Here is a 20,750-nt window from a genome sequence, read left to right on the forward strand (position 1 = left end):
CCACTTGACTCTCAAAACTTGTCATGCTCATTGTTAACTCCTTCCCAATTGTTATTGTTTGAAAGGGAATGGTTGCAGTTACCGCAGGGGGAAGTGGGTCAACTGCATCAACCGTGGGACCCTCTGTATGGGATTACTGCAGAGATGTTAACGGGGATGGGTCCTTATCTCAATACCCAGGTTCAGCTGCAGTTCCCTGTGATTATTCACCAAACAGCTGCGCAGCTCGCACTAAGGGCTCTTCTTAGTCTCCCAGGGGAAAAGAAAGCACCTCCATTCTCATCACTAGAACAGAGCCCTGGGGAACCATATGATAATTTTATCGATCAGTTGTGGGCAGCAATTCCTGATCATCCTGATCTAACAGCGGAGTCTAAAAGCAGTGTGTTCAAAATGCTTGCATTCGATAATGCAAACCCAAAAACTCAAAACATCTTAGTTACACTGCCGAGAACTGTAGCAGTAGAGGACATGTTGGTACAGAGAGCTGATCAGTCGAGGCAACCAGATGTGGTGGCACAGGACTGTCAGAGATTTGCTTTTACGGTACCCTCCATTAACAAACAGGCCCCGGCAAAGCGCTATGAATGGCTAGTGCTTCTACAGGGGATGAGGAATTCCCCTACATTATGTCAATTATATGTGACCTGGGCATTAGAACCAATTTGGACAGCGTGGTGTGACATAATTATTTACCATTATATGGATAACATTCGGTTTGGTAGGCCAGAATGCTTCCAGGATTCAGATTTAAAGTTTATTAAGGATACTTTGGAAGCAAAAGGGTTGAAGATAGCCCCAGAGAAGGTTCAACAGAAACAGCCATGGCTATACTTGGGATGGAAAATGTCAGACTCTACTATTCGTCCCCAGAAAGGTGATATAACTATGCTGTTACATAATTTGACAGATGTACAAATGTTCCTGGATAACATTCAGAGGGGTTGCCACATTGTATGGACTACTAATGACGCCTTAGCTATATTACTACCTTTATTGCGGTGCAGGAGTGCAGAGCCACAGATTACGCTAACAAATGACCACCGGCAGGCTCTTTCGCAAATAGCTTCTAAGGTTGCAGCTGGCACTGCCTGCAGCCATATAGCAGACATTACACTCTCTTTCCTAATAAGCAATCATGCGTCTCATCCATTTGCGGTGAATGGTCAGTGGCAAAAAGAAAAGGGAGAGAGTAAGGGACGCCAAAGATAGAAACGGTATCAGGAAGATGCCACTGACATTAACAGCACTGGGAATAGGAATGACATAAATGAAACAGGTGATGGCAAGGGTGGAATGATAGGGCAGCGTTTTCGAGTTCTGGAATGGATTTTCCTACCAATTCAGCCAAAAACGAGTGTTCAAACATGGGTGGAAGCTATCGCAGAGTTAGTGTGTAAGGGTTACTCTCGGAGTATTTAGATCAGCGGGCAGGAACCAGGAGATATTAGTCTTCTGATGACTCAGGATCATTTGGAATGGTGCTAACAGCAATCCATACCACTACGAGAAGCTGTGTTAGGTTACCCGGGATTGGTACATTCCCGAACTCCAAAGGGGCCTCCATGGCAAGTTATAAGATCATATAAATGGCAGGATAGTACCACGGCTTTCGTCCCGACCAGTGGTGGGTCGCACTGTATACACTGATGCAGGTATGGCAAGTAGGAAGGCTGTGTGTGTGTGGTACGAGAACGGAAGTTGGGAGAAATACATAATTCCGGAGGAGACAGGGGATTCATTACAAACATTGGCATTGTCTGCAGTTGTTTGGGCTTGTTAGTGCTGGATGCATGAGCCGATTAATATCGTCTCAGACTCTCTGTATGTTGTCAACGTGGTAAAACGGATAGAGGATGCCTTGATACGGCAAACTAAGAGGGACAGATTATTTCTGCAGCTGCAAGATGCCATTCAGGGGAGAACTGCACCTTACTGTGTTATCCATATACGTAGTCATCAGTTCTCGATTGGGTTAACAGAAGGTAATTCACAAGCAGACAAGTTGGTGAGTATAGTCACAAAGAGGCCTTAGAGTGATTTTGCAAATGCGCGAGTGTTGCATGAAATGTTCCATCAGAATGCAAAGGGTCTTTGGAGAATGCTTGGACTTACTTGGACAGAGGCGAAAGGAATAGTAAGAGTGTGACCTTCCTGTAGCCATCATGGACCAGGGTTAGGTTTGGGTATTAATCCACAGGGTGTTAAGGCACTTGAGGTATGGCAAATGGATGTAACACATGTATCGGAATTTGATACTGAAAGATATGTGCGTGTGAGTATTGATACTTTTTCAAGATTCATATGGGCAACGGTGCAGGGGGGAGAAAAAGCACACCATGTGTTTAGACATCTGATGGTGTGTTTTGCCATTATGGGAGGGCCAAAGCAGATCGAGATGGACAATGGTCCAGCGTATGTTAGCAAAAGGGTTAGAAGTTTATGAAAATGTGGGGAGTAAAGCCTGTCACAGGTGTTCCATATTCTCCCACGGGCCAAGCGATTGTTGAGCGATCACATCAGGTTTTAAAAGAACAATTAGCGATATTAAAAGAAATCAAGGACATTGATGAGCGAAGACATTGTTTGTCTTGAATCACTTATGTTTGACTAGTGACCGAGAAGACACGGCCCTCCTGAGAGTATTAATTCTCAAACAATTGGAACAAGTTGGAACAATTGGAAGTTTGGAACAATCGTACAGCTATGGCCTTACCTCTTGATGTCTTTCTGATTTGTGGGGATAGGGCCTGGCAAGGTATCCCTGCAAATGCTATCGGAGGTCCATGTTACTTAGGTAAACTCACTATATTTGCTCCTAGCTTGTCGCAGTTGCGTGAGATCACCAGACATAAATGGGCATTGCTCGCACCGGATTGCAATGATAATGTGGAGTTGCTTGGTGTTGCGGCTAGAGTGGCATTGGCAATTTTTGTGCCAGGAGTGGCATCTGTCACCGCAGTTAATAATTTAGGAATATTGGCATGCTGAGCCGAGAAGCAAGCCAATGCCATGACAGAGATACTTGAGGAGATGTTACCAGATCAAAATAGTCTGCGACATGCACTCTTACAGGATCGAGCTGCTATTGACTTCTTGCTTTTGGCTCAAGGGCATGGGTGTGAGGACTTTGAGGGAATGTGCTGTTTGAACCTTTCTGATCGTAATGAGTCAATTCACAAATCCATTACTTTCCTGAAAGAGCACATGAGAAAGATTCAATATGATATCAATCCTTTCGATCGATGGCTCACTGATTTGTTTGGGACGATGCATAGATGGTTACTGGGATTAATTAAAGAGGGATTAAGGATTCTGTTTATTGTGGTGTTAATCATCATTGACATATCATTGCTGCAAGACTATAGCTTTGACATATTGTAGTGGGTTTACGTGGCAAGGTTTTGGTAGCAGGGGGCCATAGGGGTGGTTTCTGTGAGGACGATCTAGAAGCTGCCCCATGTGTGGTAAGGGCCCCACTGCTGACCAGAGCCGAGACAATAAGCGATGTTGTTTTGCGCCTCTGTGAGAGCATATTTAAGACAGGGAAAAAAATGTTGCGCCACACAGCAGCTGGGAGAGTGAGGGGAGTGAGGAACAGCCTTGCAGGCACCAAGGTCAGTGAAGAAGGAGGGGGAGAGGTGCTCCAGGTGCCGGAGCAGAAGTCCCCTGCGGCCTGTGGTGAGGACCATGGTGAAGCAGGATGTCCCACTGCAGCCCTTGGAGTACCAATGTGGAGCAGGGTTCCATGCTGCAGCCCCTGGAAGAGACCATGGTGGAGCAGGTGGACCTGCATGGACGGAGGCTCGGAGGCTGCCTGTGGAAGACCTCTGCCCGAGCATATTCTGGGCCAGACCTGTAGCCCGTGGAGAGGAGACCATGCAGGTGCAGGTGACCTGGCAGGAGCTGCTGCCCGTGGGGGAGCCAGGTTGGAGCAGTTTTCTCCTGAGGGATGGACCCCGTGGTACGGACCTGTAATAAATGTCTCGGTCTTCAAAATAGGACTATAATCAAAATTTACAATTTATTAAAGGAATAGAGGTAAGCAAACAGCGCTGGGTGCACCGGGAGTCTCTGCTCCACCAAGACGCACACCAGTTACATAAGGCAGCTGATTTTTTTGCTCCTAGGCTCCTACATAGAATCATAGAATCATAGAATATCCTGAGTTGGAAGGGACCCTTAAGGATCATCAAGTCCAACTCTTGACACCGCACAGGTCTACCCAAAAGTTCAGACCATGTGACTAAGTGCACAGTCCAATCTCTTCTTAAATTCAGACAGGCTCGGTGCAGTGACCACTTCCCTGGGGAGCCTGTTCCAGTGTGCAACCACCCTCTCTGTGAAGAACTTCCTCCTGATGTCAAGCCTAAATTTCCCCTGCCTCAGCTTAACCCCGTTCCTGCGGGTCCTGTCACTGGTGTTAATGGAGAAAAGGTCTCCTGCCTCTTGACACCCCCTTATGAGGAAGTTGTAGACTGCGATGAGGTCTCCCCTCAGCCTCCTCTTCTCCAGGCTGAACAGGCCCAGTGCCCTCAGCCGTTCCTCGTACGTCTTCCCCTCCAGGCCTTTCACCATCTTCGTAGCCCTCCTCTGGACACTCTCCAACAGTTTCATGTCCTTTTTATACTGTGGTGCCCAGAACTGCACACAGTACTCGAGGTGAGGCCGCACCAGCGCAGAGTAGAGCGGGACAATCACCTCCCTTGACCTACTAGCGATGCCGTGCTTGATGCACCCCAGGACACGGTTGGCCCTCCTGGCTGCCAGGGCACACTGCTGGCTCATATTCAACTTGCTGTCTACCACGACCCCCAGATCCCTCTCTTCTAGGCTGCTCTCCAGCGTCTCATCGCCCAGTCTGTACATGCAGCCAGGGTTTCCCCGTCCCAGGTGCAGGACCCGGCACTTGCTCTTATTGAACTTCATGCGGTTGGTGATCGCCCAGCTCTCCAACCTATCCAGATCCCTCTGCAAGGCCTTTCCACCCTCAACAGAGTCCACAACTCCTCCAAGTTTGGTGTCATCAGCAAACTTGCTCAAAATACCTTCTATTCCTACATCCAGATCGTTTATAAAAATATTGAAAAGTATCGGCCCTAAAATGGAGCCTTGAGGGACCCCACTGGTGACCGCCCGCCAGCCTGACGCAGCCCCATTCACCATAACCCTTTGGGCCCTGCCCGTTAGCCAATTGCTCACCCATCGTATGATGTTTTTATTTAGCTGTATGCTGGACATTTTGTCCAGTAGGATCCTATGGGAAACCGTGTCAAAAGCCTTGCTGAAGTCCAAAAAAATCACATCAGCTGGTTTCCCTTGGTCCACCATATGGGTGATCTTATCATAAAAGGAAATCAGGTTAGTTAGGCAGGACCTACCCTTCACAAACCCATGCTGGCTGGGACCAATGACTGCTTTGTCCCCCAGGTGCGCCTCAATAAGTTCATATTCATTATTACTTCTAGAAAAAAACAGGGTTATTATAATTAGTTTCTGGAATCCAAACCCTCCTACTGGAACATGCGTATCAGTCTCCGGTGGTCCCTCTGGGGGTCTCTGGGGATCTCTTGTGCCGAAGGCTCATAGTCTTCCTCCCAGGCTTTTTTTCTTGCCCTTCTCCTTTGTCCATCTTGGCCGGATGTCAGAGACTTTGCAGCCTCTCTTGCAAGCTTTGTCTTTTGGTTGTTCTTCAGCTCTCCCCGTCTCCTTAATCTCCTGGCCAGATATCAGAGACTTGCATAGTGTCCCATGCAATAGTCATAATAGTTAGCAGTTATTCTGAAACCCCCCAGATATCAGAGACTTCAAGGAAAAGCCTACAAATACATTTCCCTTCAAGCCCTCTATTGACATGAATTGCTAAAACATTCCTTTGCAAGATACAAGAACTATATACATTAACCGCTCTGTTTTTCTTAGACTTGTGGTTATACAAGGGTATGTAAGACAGAAGGTCACATTCATCATACCATGCGGCCCTAGCACTGTTCCATACTGACACGAATCAGATGATCATATTTCACAGACCCATATCTGGAGCAGTTCTGGAAGAGCTGCTGCCTGTGGGAAGCCCACACCAGATCAGTTCATCAAGGACTGTATCCCGTGGGAGGGACCCCACAGCACAGCAGACGAGAGTGACCGAGAAGGAATGGCAGAGAAGAAGCGCTGTAGACTGACCATAACCCCCATTGCCCCGTTCCCCTGCGCCGCTCGGGGGGAGGAGGTGGAAGAGGGTGGATGGGGGGGGAAAGTGCTTTTGGTTTCTTTCCTTTGTTTCTCACTTCTCTAGCTTGTTAGTAATAGGCAATAAATCTTACTATCTCCATATGCTGAGTCTGTTTTGCCCGTTACAATAATTACTGTGCGATCTTCTTGTCCTTATCTCAACCTTTGAGCCCTTTTCATCGTATTTTCTCCCCATTCCTCTTTGAGGAGGGGGAGTGAGAGAGCGGCTGTGGTGGAGCTTGGCTGCCCACTCTAGCGGAACCACGACACATATCCAGTTTAATTTGCCTGTATAAAACAAATCCATGGTTCAGATATAAGTCTTGAGTTAACACAGCAGTGGTACAAACACACAAATTACATAAAGTAACAGAAGATGAATATCTATATCCTGGTTTTCAGCAAAATACATGCAATTCTAGTGATCTCAATCCAAACAGCAGTAAAAGAATATCTCAAAAATCATTGCCTCAGAAATCAAAAGCATTCTGCTTAAAAGCTCTCATGTGGCTGTGATAATTGACGATGTATAACAACAGTTAACAGCAATGTCCAGTTGCACAATTTGCCAGTTATCTACCTTATGCAGGCTACTACACACACAAAGTAAAGGAATGGCTCCTGCTGACAAGAACCTGGACAAAGTGGTATCACAAGGGATGAAAGAGAAAGCAAAGAAATTAAATTCAGAAAATGCTGTACTAATTGTAAACAAGCCACTTATATTTTCCTAGATCTACTGCATAAACTTTCCTGTTCTTTTTATTGTTATCATTGAGAGGAAAAATACTGAGATGAACACAGAATGTTTATTAAATAAGAATATTGAAGGGATGCAAGACACAGACTCCTGATGGCTCTTGAACAGGAGACATTTATTGCCCTTTTTCACTACTACATATACTTTCCCCATAGCCCCATGCTCTGTCATACTATTAGTTAGAGACCCTCAGACACACCCCTTGATCCAGCCAGCAATTGGCCACTGCCCAAAGCTCATCTTTAACACTGTAGCCAATTTACATTATCTCAACCTTGCTCAAGTTTTTGTTTCTACCGCTTGTTTCCTCATTATCTCTAATTCAGGGACGTGTGAAACAGCGCAGAGCCACCTGCAAATTCCTTTCCCACAGAATATCTTTGTTATTACTTTTCTCTTAGATAATCCATTTCCCTGTGTGCACTGTGTGAGTAATGTCACAATTTATCCTGCTCAGGTCAGTTTTGAAACCTGTTTTCTCTTAAACTTTTGAGTTTACTCACTAAATCTCTCTTCACCCTTTATTTTACATAAATGGGGGATTTACATTAGCTCAGCACTCTGCAGCACTGCTTGCTTGTAACACCACTTTTCTCAACATTTGTTTTCCATGAAGCAAAGCAAGTCTCGCTTTTGTATTGGGTTTGGCTGTAATGTTAACTTTCCCGGCAGCAGCCCATGCAGTGCCGTACTCTGCACTTGTAGCTGGAACATCAGTGGTATCACACCAGTGTTGTGTCTACTGCTGAGCAGCAGTGGCACAGCATCGGGACTTTCTCTAACCCTCCTAGGGGGTGGGCAAAAAAGTGAGAAGAGAAACATCACTAGGGCAGCTGACTTAAACCAATCAAAGGGATATTCCATACCATGTGATGTCACACTCAGCAATAAAAGGTGGAAACAGGAAGAAGAGGGGAGGGGTGGGCTCTCATTGGGAAAACATCTGTCCTCCTCTCGAACACCGGCTGCGTGCGTTGAGGCCCTGCTTCAAGGACGTGGTCAATCATCGCTCATTTGTGGGAAGTAGAGAGTAAATTCTTTCCTCTGCACTTCCACATAGCCTTCATTTATTTTATTTGTTTGTTTTCCTCCCTTCTTTTTATTTTTCCCTTTCCCCCTCCCTTTTCCCCTTTCCCTTTTTATTTCCCTTTAGTTAAATTGTTTAGTTCATAATAATCTTTATTTAATTATTATTATTATTTCCCTTTAATTAAATTATCCTTATCTCAACCCGTGAATTGTTCTTTGCTTTACTTCTCCCCCTCCTCATCTAAAAGAGGGGGAGTGAGAGAGCGGTTGTGGGGTTTAGCTGCCCAGCATGGTAAAATCACCACAGCTTTGTAAAGTTATTGTTGTTTAATGTTTTTAAGTACTTATAAAGAAGATGGTAGTATATGAACTAGATACAGATAAATAATAATAACAAAAAAGGTAACTAATAGTGTGACAACTATTTTTAGAACTCTTTGAAAAGTATATTTAGTTGTCAGATAGAATAAATCAAGAGAACAACATTTTCCCCTTTTAGAAAAAAAAAGGTCAAATTTTTATTTTGGTCAATAAAACTTGCACCAAAGAGGTAAATATTTAGTGGTTAATACTTATATAATGTTATTCCTCCTTCTATGTTCTCTATTTACTTAAAAGTTTTACACTTTTAATAGCACTGGTCAGTTTGGCATTTGAGATTGCATACTTATGGGAAGAGATGCTTAATGATGGAGGCTATAAACATAAATGATCTGGTTCCAAGAGTGAATTTCAAGCCCAAAGGTGCACTTGCATTTCTTTTTCTTGCAAGGTTTCACTTGCTGGCATCACATCTGCAAATAAGCCGCATTTATTGGATTCAGATGCTTGGGCCTACGCTATTTCAATGATCACCATTTTCACGCAGTGAAGGTACAGCGCAAATGACTTCTCACTGTAATTAATAGCTGTTACTATCCTTCCATCACCCATGTTTTATCTTTCCTGCTGTTCTCTTTGTTCTTCTACAGACAATTCCAATTTCCCTCTGCACACACGCTCCCAAGCCTTACAGCTCTTCTTTTTCTTATATCATCCCATTCTCTGCAATACCACTATTTTTTCCTAATGTTTTCTACTTACTACTGACAATAACCTATCACATTATTCAATGCAATGTAAGTGTTTGATACGTGTAGCCCTTCTTCTACTTTTCTGTTTGCAAACACATCCCGAGCAGAGTCATCATTTGTCTTTGTACACCAGCAACCTGCACCTATCAATTTTCAATGTAAGGCTTGCTCCTGAATTGTTTATCTCAGCAATTACATACTTTGAATTCAGGGAGTGTAATTTCTAACTCACAGGCAAAAATCTGAGTTCCAGAAGGAAAAGTATTGGGGCTCTTGCACTAGGAACCTGGTTTCAAGGTATTTCTACGGGGTACAGGGAATTTTTGCTGTTGCTTTTGGTGTTTCTCCTTAGACAAAGCTGCTTAAATGAACTATCGTTTTTAACACTGAATCTTGTTTGACACAAGGTAAAGGTCATTTTTATTTGATCAATGACAGGATAATTAGTAGTACCTGTTTTTATATGTTTGTATTGACTAGCAGCTGTAGGAAAACAAAACTATAAAGTCCTGTTTCTTAAGCCCCCCCCCCCCCCCTTTTTTTTGGCATTACAAGCACAGACACTGTTGAGGGAATCTGGAAACAACATAGATCCCACGGCCTGCTGTAGCTGAGCAAACCAAGCTACCAGAGTAACTGTGAGAAGCTCCCACGGCAATGACTCCCACATCGCCCAATTAAGGAACTCAGAAAAATATTGTTACCAGCAGCTGGCCTCAAGGACAAGGTCTATGTGACTGCTAATCACAAGGGGGTTCTTTTCTTGCAGGTGGGGTTGTTTTCTTGTAGTTGTTTGTCTGAGTGCTTTGACCAATAATCTTGTGTGAGACACTATCCGCCTCTATTTAGTTCACTATAAAAGTTAGGCTATTCGGGCAATAAAATGAAGCATGATCTGACTCTGCTGGTGCCTGTCGTGCTTTCAGCCGTGCTTCCTGCAACAAGACACTATTAACAATTAGACAATTAGATCTTAAAAACTTTTAAAGCCTGAAGCTGGCATTTAAATTCCTAAAACAGGAGTGCATCAACCTGGAGATTAGATCATCATTAATATAAGTAGTTCATGAAACTGAAACAATGTTAAATTCCGATTACACTGCTATTAAGTAATTTACTGTAAAGAAAATCCATTTGGGAAACATGTAGATATGATTAAAAAGTATTTCCAATTAATAGCATCAGCTTTCTCTCCTCTGATTTCTCTCCCTTATTACAGGACACGTTGTAAGAGAAAAACACATACGAAATCAGTAAATAGATAAATCATCTAGCAAAAAATAGACTCTTATCAAAATGTTTAAAATTGCTTTTAAAATTCATCCCAGTAAAGCAATTCACAGTATTGGTTTTGTTGCATGACCTATCCAAAGCATATGTTAATGCCCTATAAAAGAAATTATTGTTTCATAGCTTAAATTAAGTTTTGTTACCATGAAAAATTTTGAGCTGTTTATGTGGGATTCTCTGATTAAACATTAATCTCTCTAATGGAAAACTCAATATCAGACCAAGACTTACATGACTCCCTGTCTATTCAGACAGAAAGTAGCTCTTCTAGAGTGTGGTCCACACCATCATAAGATGAATGTCCAGAACAGTAAGAAAAGGATGCGGAGCACCTTCCTTTCTTGCCAGTAAACTCCCTCAAAAATTCCCACTCGCCTTTCATCCCTCTGAGTTGGTAAATTATATGGTAAATGATTTGCAATGCTTGGTCATATAGAAATTTTGACAGGTAGTCCAATGAGTCAGGACATACCAATTGCAAGCAGAGGTATGCCATCACCCCACTTTTCCTTTCTTTGTTGTGTAGTCCCACTCCTTTACAGCCCTGCACTGAACTCAAGTTCATAGCCTTGTTTAGGTCCTCCAATTTTTTATTCCCCCCCCCCCCCCCCCGAAATGCATTTCCAGAATATTTTCCCCCAGGTTCCCTTTGCAGGCAGATCTTCCACAGCTTTGCACTTATGTACCAAATTCACCCTGTTTGAATAAGACTGCTTCCCAAAAAATCTAGGCTAAAAAAATCCATACCCTCTTCTTAGTATGATTTACTTTTCCACCAAACTTCATGTAATTTTCAAATTTACTTTCCAATACTTAGGTTTAGGATGCAGGTTCAAGTTTCTCAACTTTAGGGCTTCAAACGTACATCTCCTGCGATCCCCAATCCGCCCTCCAAAGAGCAGTCTCAGAAGACAACAGTCCCAGGCTTCCATCTAAACTCTCCTCAGCAGTGCAACCAGGCCAGCCACACATGGGTTATAAGTACACAGGTACATCTGCATTTTCAAGACTCAAAGAGAAGTTGCTGTTTTTTTTTCACACAGTCCTGAAGACTGTATTAGATGAGACAAAAAAGAGACAGAAATAATAATAATAAAAAATAAATCTATGGCTCGTGACTGTTACATTTCATAATAAGGAGTTCCTTGATCTCAAAAATAATATTCCTCTCTTCACTTGCAGCTTTATTTCCACTAAACAAAACTCCCTCCTGTACACAGGTGAGATACACTTCCACATGAAATACGCGGTTAAAAAAATATATCAATATTGGATTTGGATCAGACTAAGCAGAAAAAAAAATTTGATCTGTATCATGCTAGAATAAAACCAGAGGTAAATAAAAATAATATATTTTCATGTTTACACGGAAAACCTATATATATATATTTAATAACTCTCAATTACTCAAGTATAAATATTTAGTAGAACAACCAGATGTGTCTTGTCAGGGAAAAAGCAGACTTTAATTTTACAATACTACAAGGCTTCTCTGATTAACTTCAAAAATAATATAGGAAAGACATGTTCATTAGAGTCTCATTACTTGGCTGGGTAATTGCTGTTTGTATCAGAAACACAAATCACAAGAAAGGTTGTAACAGTTTTGCAAGTAACCTTTAACCACATTTATTACAGTACAACACGCAATGATGATTAACACCACAACAAACAGAATCCTTAATCCCTCTTTGATTAATCCCAGAAACCATCTATGCATTGTTTCAAACAAATCAGTGAGCCACTGATTGAAAGGGTTGATACTATATTGAATCTTTCTCATGTGCTCTTTCAGGAAAGTAATGGATTTGTGAATTGACTCATTACGATCAGAAAGGTTCATACAGCACATTCCCTCAAAGCCCTCACACCCATGCCCTTGAGCCAAAAGCAAGAAGTCAATAGCAGCTCGATCCTGTAAGAGTGCATGTCTCAGACTATTTTGATCTGGTAACATCTCCTCAAGTATCTCTGTCGTGGCATTGGCTTGCTTCTCGGCCCAGAATACCAATTTTTCTAAGTTGTTAAGTGTGGCCACAGATGCCACTCCAGGCATCCATGCCAATGCCGTTCTAGCTGCAACCCCACACAATTCAACATTATCATTGCAATCCGATGCAAGCAATGCCCATTTATGTCTGGCGATCTCATGCAACTGCGAGAAGCTAGGAGCAAATATAGTAAATTTAACTAAGTAACATGGACCTCCAATAGCATTTGCAGGGATACCTTGACAGGCCCTATTCCCGCAAATCAGAAAAACATCAGGAGGTAAGGCCATTGCTGTACGATTGTTCTAAACGCTATAGCTGTTACCCCTTGTCTCCGTGCCATAAGCCCCTAAACCCTGCCTAGCAGTGTCATTGTAACCACAGGTGTTACTTGTATTTCTGTACCCGTATGGCCCTTTCCAAGTTCCTGTAGCAGGATCTCAGTAATTCATTCTTATTTGTGGTAACACATTTGGTGCTGCTATATTTATTGTTTGAAAATGAATACTTGTAGGAGGGTCTTCTCGGTCACTAGTCAAACATAAGTGATTCAAGACAACCAATGCCTCGGACAATTGTTCATCGATGTTCTTGATGTCTTTTAATCTCATTAATTGTTCCTTTAAAACCTGGCGTGATTGGTCAACCATCACTTGGCCCGTGGGAGAATATGGAATACTCGTTTTTGGCTGAATCGGTAGGAAAATCCATTCCAGAACTCGAAAAAGCTGCCCTATCATTCCACCTTTGCCATCACCTGTGGCACTTATACTACTCCTATTCCCAGTGCTGTTAATGTCAGTGGCATCCTCCTGATACTGTTTCTGTCTTTGTCGCCCCTTACTCTCTCCCTTTTCTTTTTGCCACTGACCATTCACCGCAAATGGGTGAGACGCATGAATGCTAATTAGGAAAGAGAGTGTAATGTCTGCTATATGGCTGCAGGCAGTGCCAGCTGCAACCTTAGAAGCTATTTGCGAAAGAGCCTGCCGGTGGTCATTTGTTAGCGTAATCTGTGGCTCTGCACTCCTGCACCTCAATAAAGGTAGTAATATAGCTAAGGCGTCATTAGTAGTCCGTACAATGTGGCAACCCCTCTGAATGTTATCCAGGAACATTTGTACATCTGTCAAATTATGTAACAGGATAGTTATATCACCTATCTGGGGACGAATAGTCTTTTTTGCATTGCAGTATATGCCTCTCATAAAAAGAATGCTAGAGAGAAGCAGCACAGCCGCCGCTGCCTCCATGGTTACTTCAGACAGGCTGCAGGGTCCTGATCTCCGCCCCTCTGCTACGTGCCAACTCGATCCCGGATGTCCCGCGTCACACCGTGATGACGTCAATTTCCCGCGTCCCACTGCGATTCCTTTGTTTTCCGCGTCTAGCTGCGATCTCTCCGTGTCTCCCCGCGATCTCTCCCCGCGTTGAACCGTGATCTCTCTCTGCGTCTAGCCGCAATCTCTCTGCGTCGAACCGCGATCTCTCCCCACGTCTCCCCGCGATTTCCGCGTCTCCCCGCGATTTTACCCCGCATCTCACAGCGACTTCCGCGTCTGACCGCGATGATGTCACTGTCCCGCGTCTCCCCGCGAGTCCTTTGTCCGGGTCAGTGCTTGGACTTTCTCAGTATATCTCAGGTGTTCCGGCTTCTGTCAGGTCTCTCCGTGTCTCTCAGAGCTGTCCGTGTCTCTGAAGCGTCACTCAGGGCTCTCCGTGCCTCTGAAGTCTCTCCGTGTGTCTCAGGTCTCTCAGCATCTGTTGGGTCTTTCAGCGTTTCTCAGGTCTCAGCTTCTCTCAGCGTCTCTCAGCTTCTCCCACCGTCTCTCAGCTTCTCTCAGGGCTCTCCGTGTCTCTGAAGTCTCTCTGTTTCTGTCAGCATCTGTCAGATCTCTCAGCGTCTCTCAGTGTGTCCGGGTCACAGCCTGTTCGGGTCTCAGCCTGTTCTGGCATCATATGTTTCAGGAAGCATGGCCGAAAGCACGACAGACACCAGTATGGTCAGATCATGCTCCCTTTTATTGCCCGAATAGCCTAGCTTTTATAGTGAACTAAATAGAGGCGGATAGTGTCTCACACAAGATTATTGGTCAAAAGCACTCAGACAAACAACTACAAGAAAACAACCGCACCTGCAAGAAAACAACCCCCTTGTGATTAGCAGTCACATAGATCCCATCCTTGAAGCCAGCTGCTGGCAACAATATTTTTCTGAATTCCTCAATTGGGTGATGTGGGAACACTGTCATGGGAACTTCTCATAGTTGCCCTGGTAGCTTGGTCTGCTCAGCTGCAGCAAGCTATGGGATCTTTGCTGTTTCAAAAAGACCTTCAACAGGGCGACTACTTAAAGGATCAGGGGCACAGGTTGTGTTTGCCTCTGTCCTTCCGATAGGGGGGATCGATGCAGACTCATCACATTAACACGTGGCTTTGAGATTGGTGCAACTGGCAGAACTTCGGGTTTGCTGATCATGGGAAGGTCTACCTGACACCAGGCCTGCTGGCACCAGATGGGATGCGCCTCTCTCAGAGAGGGGTAAGGATTTTTCCTCAGGAGTTGTCAGGGCTGATAGATAGGGCTTTAAACTAGAGTCGAAGCAGGAAAGGGATAAAACCAGGCCCGCCAATGAAGAGCTAAGGGATGGTGTGCTAGGATCAGAGAGACCGTGTGCTAGTGAGGTCCTTCGGTCTGCTCCAAAAGGTGCTGCGTGCAATTAGGCACATTTGAAATACTTCTACACAAATGCACGCAGTATGAGGAATAAAATGGATGAGCTAGAAGTCTTGGCCCAGTCCCACAACTACGACATCATTGGCATAAGCGAAACCTGGTGGGATGAGTCCTGTGGCTGGTGTGTCGCAATAGATAGTTACAGGCACTTCAGGAGGGACAGGCAGGGTAGGCGAGGTGGTGGGGTGGAGGCGTATGTGAAGCATGGGCTGGACTGTGTGGAACTTCAAGTTGGCGATGGCAAAGTTGAGAGTCTCTGGGTAAGGATTAAGGGACGAACAAATAAAGGGGATGTCGTTGTGGGAGTCTATTACAGACCACCAGGCCACAACAACAATGCCAATTAAGTATTCTTTGCAGAACTAAGAGATGCCTCGAGATCAACTCCCCTTGTCCTTATGGGGGACTTCAACTTGCCAGACATCAACTGGGATCACCACACAGCCAACACGAGCAAGTCCAGGAGGTTCATAAAGCACCTAGATGATAACTTCTAGGTGCAAGTGCTAAGGGAGCCAACTAGGAAAGGTGCCCTCCTAGATCTGTTGCTGGAAAACAGAGAGGGTCTTGTGGAGGACGTGGCAATTGGTGGCCTTCTCAGCCATAGTGACCATGAAGTGGTTGAGTTCAAAATTTATGGTGACAGAAGGAAAACTGCCACCAAAACTTCAGCCCTGGATATGGGGAAAGCAGACTTCAGGCTGCTCAGGGAACTAGTCAGCAAGGTCCCCTGGGCAACTGCTTTTGAAGGCATTGGTGTCCATTGGTGCTGGTCAGTCTTTAAGCACTGCCTCCTAAAAACACAGGATCAGGCAATCCCAAAATACTGGAAGTCAAGCAGGCGGGGCAGAAGGCCGGCCTGGCTGACCAGGGATTGTCTACTGGAGCTTAGGAAAAAAAGAAAATGTATGGCTGCCGGAAGGAGGGTCAGGCAATGTGGAAGGAATACAGGGACACTGTTAGCATTTGTAGGGAGAAGATTCGTGTGGCCAAAGCCCAACTAGAGTTGAAGCTGGCCAAGATTGTGGGAGGCAATAAAAAGTTTTTTTTTAGATATGTGAACAGAAAAAGGAGGACCAAAGAAAACATAAGTCCACTACTTAATGGAGAAGGTCTCCTCACAGACAATGACATAGGCAAAGCAGAGAAGTTTAATGCCTTCTTTGCCTCTGTCTTCAATGCTGGTGATGGACTTCGGGACACAGGGTGCCCTGACCTGGAGGACTATGATGGTGGGAATGACAACCTCCCAACCGACACTCAACGTGTGCGGGATTTGCTGCTCCGCCTGGATCCATACAAGTCCATGGGTCCGGATGGGATTCATCCCAGGGTGCTTAAAGAGCTGGCTGATGTCATCGCGGGACCTCTCTCCATTATTTTTCAACGATCTTGGGAATCTGGAGAGGTCCCAGTAGACTGGAAGCTGGGAAATGTGCTAATTTTCAAGAAGGGTAAGAAAGAAGACTCTAGCCATTACAGGCCTGTCAGTCTCAGGTCAGTGCCTGGTAAAATTATGGAGAAGATGATCCTTGAAGTTACTGAAGCGCACCTGGGGGACTATGCAGTCATTGGTCCCAGCCAACATGGGTTCACGAGAGGTAGGTCCTGCCTAACAAATTTGATTTCCTTGTATGATAAGATCACCCATCTAGTCGATCAAGAGAAACCAGATGATGTGATCTTTTTGGACTTCAGCAAAGCTTTTGACACGGTTTCCCATAGGATTCTACTGGACAAAATGTCCACCATACAGCTAAATAAAAACATCATACGATGGGTGAGCAATTGGCTAACGGGCAGGGCCCAAAGGGTTGTGGTAAATGGGGCCGCATCTGTCTGGCAGATGGGCACTAGTGGGGTCCCTCAAGGGTCCATTTTAGGGCCAGTCCTATTCAATGTTTTTATAAATGATTTGGATGTAGGACTAGAAGGTGTTCTGAGCAAAATTGCTGATGACACCAAACTTGGAGGAGTTGTGGACTTTGATGAGAGTGGAAAAGCCTTGCAGAGAGATCTGGACAGATTGGAGAGCTGGGCGATCACCAATTGCATGAAGTTTAACAAGAGCAAGTGCTGGGTCCTGCACCTGGGATGGGGCAACCCTGGCTATATGTACAGACTAGGCGATGAGACGCTGGAGAGCAGCCTAGAAGAGAGGGATCTGGGGGATCTGGGGATTGTGGTTGATAGCAAGTTGAATATGAGCCAGCAGTGTGCCCTGGCAGCCAGGAGGGCCAACCATATCCTGGGGTGCATCAAGCACGGCATCGCTAGTTGGTCGAGGGAAATGATTGTCCCGCTCTGCTCTGCGCTGATACGGCCTCCCCTCAAGTACTGTGTGCAGTTCTGAGCACCACAGTACAAAAAGGATGTAAAACTGTTGGAGAGTGTCCAGAGGAGGGCAATGAAGATGGTGAAGGGCCTAGAGGGGAAGACATATGAGGAGCGGCTGAGGTCACTTGGCCTGTTCAGCCTGGAGAAGAGGAAGCTGAGGGGATACCTCATCGCAGTCTACTGCTTCCTCACGAGGAGGAGTGTAGAGGCAGGTGACCTATTCTCCGTAAACACCAGTGATAGGACCCGCGGGAATGGTGTTTAAGCTGAGGCAGGGGAAGTTTAGGCTGGACATCAGGAAGAGGTTCTTCACCGAGAGCGTGGTCGCACAGTGGAACAGGCTCCCCAGTGAAGTAGTCACTGCACCGAGCCTGTCTGAATTTAAGAAGCGATTGGACTGTGCACTTAGTCACATGGTCTAAAATTTTGGGTAGACCTGTGTGGTTCCAGGAGTTGGACTTGATGATCCTTATGGGTCCCTTCCAGCTTGGGGTAGTCTATGATTCTATGATTCTATTATCATTATTATTATTATTATTATTATTTTCATTTATTTTCTGTCCTAATAAACTGTCTTTTTCTCAACTCACAGGCTTTCATTTCTTTCTAATTCTCTCCCCCATCCCAGAGAGGGAGGGGGGAGGGTGAGTGAACGGCTGTGTGGTGCTTAGCTGCCCACTGGGTTAAACCACAACTAAAGTTCCATTTCAGCAAAACACTGCTTAATAATGAGAAAATCTCATTGTGATGTTTGACTTACTGTTAAGGAGATACTTTTGTCTGCCCCTTATTATCTAAGTACTAAAGCAAGTGTCAGTAATCAGATCACACAAACAACCTCCCCATCCAGTATTCCCGAGCACCATCCCAGTCTCACACTTGCAAAATCAAAGTTATGATTCAGCAACCAGAACACCTGTCCAGAAAATACTGGAGGGACCTTCCCTCCATTTTCTTCTCTCTTTTTTCTCTCCTGCATAGTAATGGTTTAGTGCATGATGGAGACATAGGCAACATGTTTTTGCAGTCAAACTTATACATGTAAATATACCACTGTTGACAGCATTTTAACGTTTCATCAGTCACACACTAAAATGATATGGAAGAAAACATTTGTTAAATATTCACTGAATGTCAAAATGACAAGGGCAGAAATACATTTCCAAGAACTTCAGAATTAATAAAAGATAGTTGTAGGATTTATTCATTTAATTATTTATTTCTGTGTAGAAATCTTGTATTTCCTAAAAAGTCCTAAGGGATACTCTAAGAAATGTATAAAAATACAGCCACAAAGAATTCAGTTCATGTTTTCCATCCTTTAGGAAGGAAAAAAAGGTGATTTTAACCTCACTAGATGCTTTAATACAATTTAAAACCACTGAGATAATATATACTTTTCAAAATTTCAGGATAAAAGGTTTGCATGGCATTATGTTTATCACAAGCCTAGAAGCAACATTTTACTAATATACCATTACTGTCCTGATGAAAAATAGTAGAAGCCAACAATTTAGAATTTTCTTATAATTTAAAATGAACCTTTTTCCTCTACAGCAAACAAAGTATGGTTCAGATATTTAAATATCAGACCTTTTCACTAGCTAACAGTCATCATCTGTAAATAAAAATAATTTTAAAAATACATACAACAGATAATAATCCCATCAGTAAAAATAAAAATGAGACAGGATGCAGTTAGCAGAGAATAAGGTTAAGGATCTAAACATGAGATCAATAAAATAAATTAAAACATAAATATTGTTATCTGTAAGTTATGGCTCATATTCCTGTATCCTACTATGTTTACAGTCCCCATTTCCACAGTCTCTAGCCATCAAAATGTTTTATTTTATGTATATTATACCAAGAATTTTACCAAGAACATTCTTATGTAAAAACTGCCCAATACTAAAAAGTTTGTTTCTCATATCTTCACTTTTATATCTAATTATATACATTATATCATATTTTCCTTGCAATATGAAACCTGCCCACCTGTATGTGGAATCCTTTCATAGCAATCAGAAATACTTTCTTAGCTAGATCTTCTAAAGTTTTGTGAACCATACTTCATGTTAATACTGCCTGTCGTAGTGCACAGTCTTCCTACAGTACTGTGTCCCTATAATTCATGGGGATGCACAAAACTGGGTTCTCCAGATACCAGTCAAGAAAGATAATCTCCTCTGTCATCCTTTCTCATCTTATCCTCCCCATCTTTGTCCGTAAAAAGCAGAGAGAGTGGCCATTGACCAGAACTTTTATTTTGTATGAAGAAAGCAACCTGCTCAGGAAAAGGTCACTCCATTCATTTTGACTCCTCTGCTTGCTTTCCTTCAGCAGGAAGCAACCTACAAAAGGGAATGTGCCTCGCAGATTCACCAACACTATCGTCAGAGGAATGGTCTTAACTCTTGAGGAGAGGCAGGGTTATCTCAAGTGGTGAGGAAAACATGGTCCAGAATTTGTTAGGCTGCTGGAGGGAGACGTATACCTCTTGCAGAATCATCTCTATTGATGAGGAGATGCAACGCCAGCAGCAAACTTCTCGTCCTCTGTCCTAAGCTCATACAAGGACCTAAGGATCGTTGCATTACCAGTTGGGCCCATGACTAATAAGGAAAGGCACTTGAAAGGTATCACTGAAAAAGAGATCCAAATTGTTAGGAAGGAGGAATGCTCTGTGACACTGCATGGATCTGCCTTGGGTAACTTATAAAGGAAATTCATTTGAATTATTTCTGTATCTGTCTGTAGACCAAAAAAAAATGTTATCTGCAAGTTGTTGTTCAGTAGGTAGACATTAAATTTCACCACAAATGGTATTTTGCAACAATTATTAGACTAACTCGAGCAGTTACTGTATATAGTGCCCATGGTTGAAATTAAAAAGAGACAAATTGAAATGAAAAGCTGACTCTTAGCCAAAGCTGAAGGGATGCTGCTGATACCATCTGCTAGCATAGTCCATAGGAACTAGGAAACCACAGAATTAGCTTTATATGAGGAACTGTGTTTCATCTGCTTTTTAGGGAAGATTAACAGGAGCCTGTTGTCCAATTGCAATATTAGTACCCATTTAATATTGTGAGAAATTAAGTTGTGTTTTTGCAGTAGAGAATTACTTTTCTGTATTCCAAGGTAGTTGTGTAGTCATAAAGAGAAATGCTAAGTAAATAAGTGGACAGTAGAAGGCCTCACTGTTCCAAAATAACTTAGCAGCTTGAGAAAAACAGGATGAGCAGTGTGAGAACAGTAAAACAAAGATTACAAGTTCTCAAAACATAAGAAAGGAGAAA

At 43.6% G+C, this 20,750-nt stretch overlaps 1 long non-coding RNA gene across 4 annotated transcripts in view; it reads left to right on the plus strand.

The window, feature by feature from the left end:
* The window catches only part of LOC137846969 (uncharacterized), a 207,103-nt gene that overhangs the window by 168,166 nt on the left and 18,187 nt on the right, over positions 1–20,750 (plus strand). For 2 of the 4 annotated variants that reach the window (XR_011090684.1, XR_011090682.1), the window contains 2 exons: positions 8,793–8,893; positions 9,649–9,992. This is a non-coding gene — a long non-coding RNA (uncharacterized lncRNA). Of the gene's footprint in view, positions 1–8,027; positions 8,894–9,648; positions 9,993–20,750 lie in introns of those variants that run through there. The other 2 variants (XR_011090683.1, XR_011090681.1) reach the window with 2 other exon arrangements.

This window comes from Anas acuta, chromosome W (assembly GCF_963932015.1).
Source record: "Anas acuta chromosome W, bAnaAcu1.1, whole genome shotgun sequence".
NCBI lineage: Eukaryota > Metazoa > Chordata > Aves > Anseriformes > Anatidae > Anas > Anas acuta.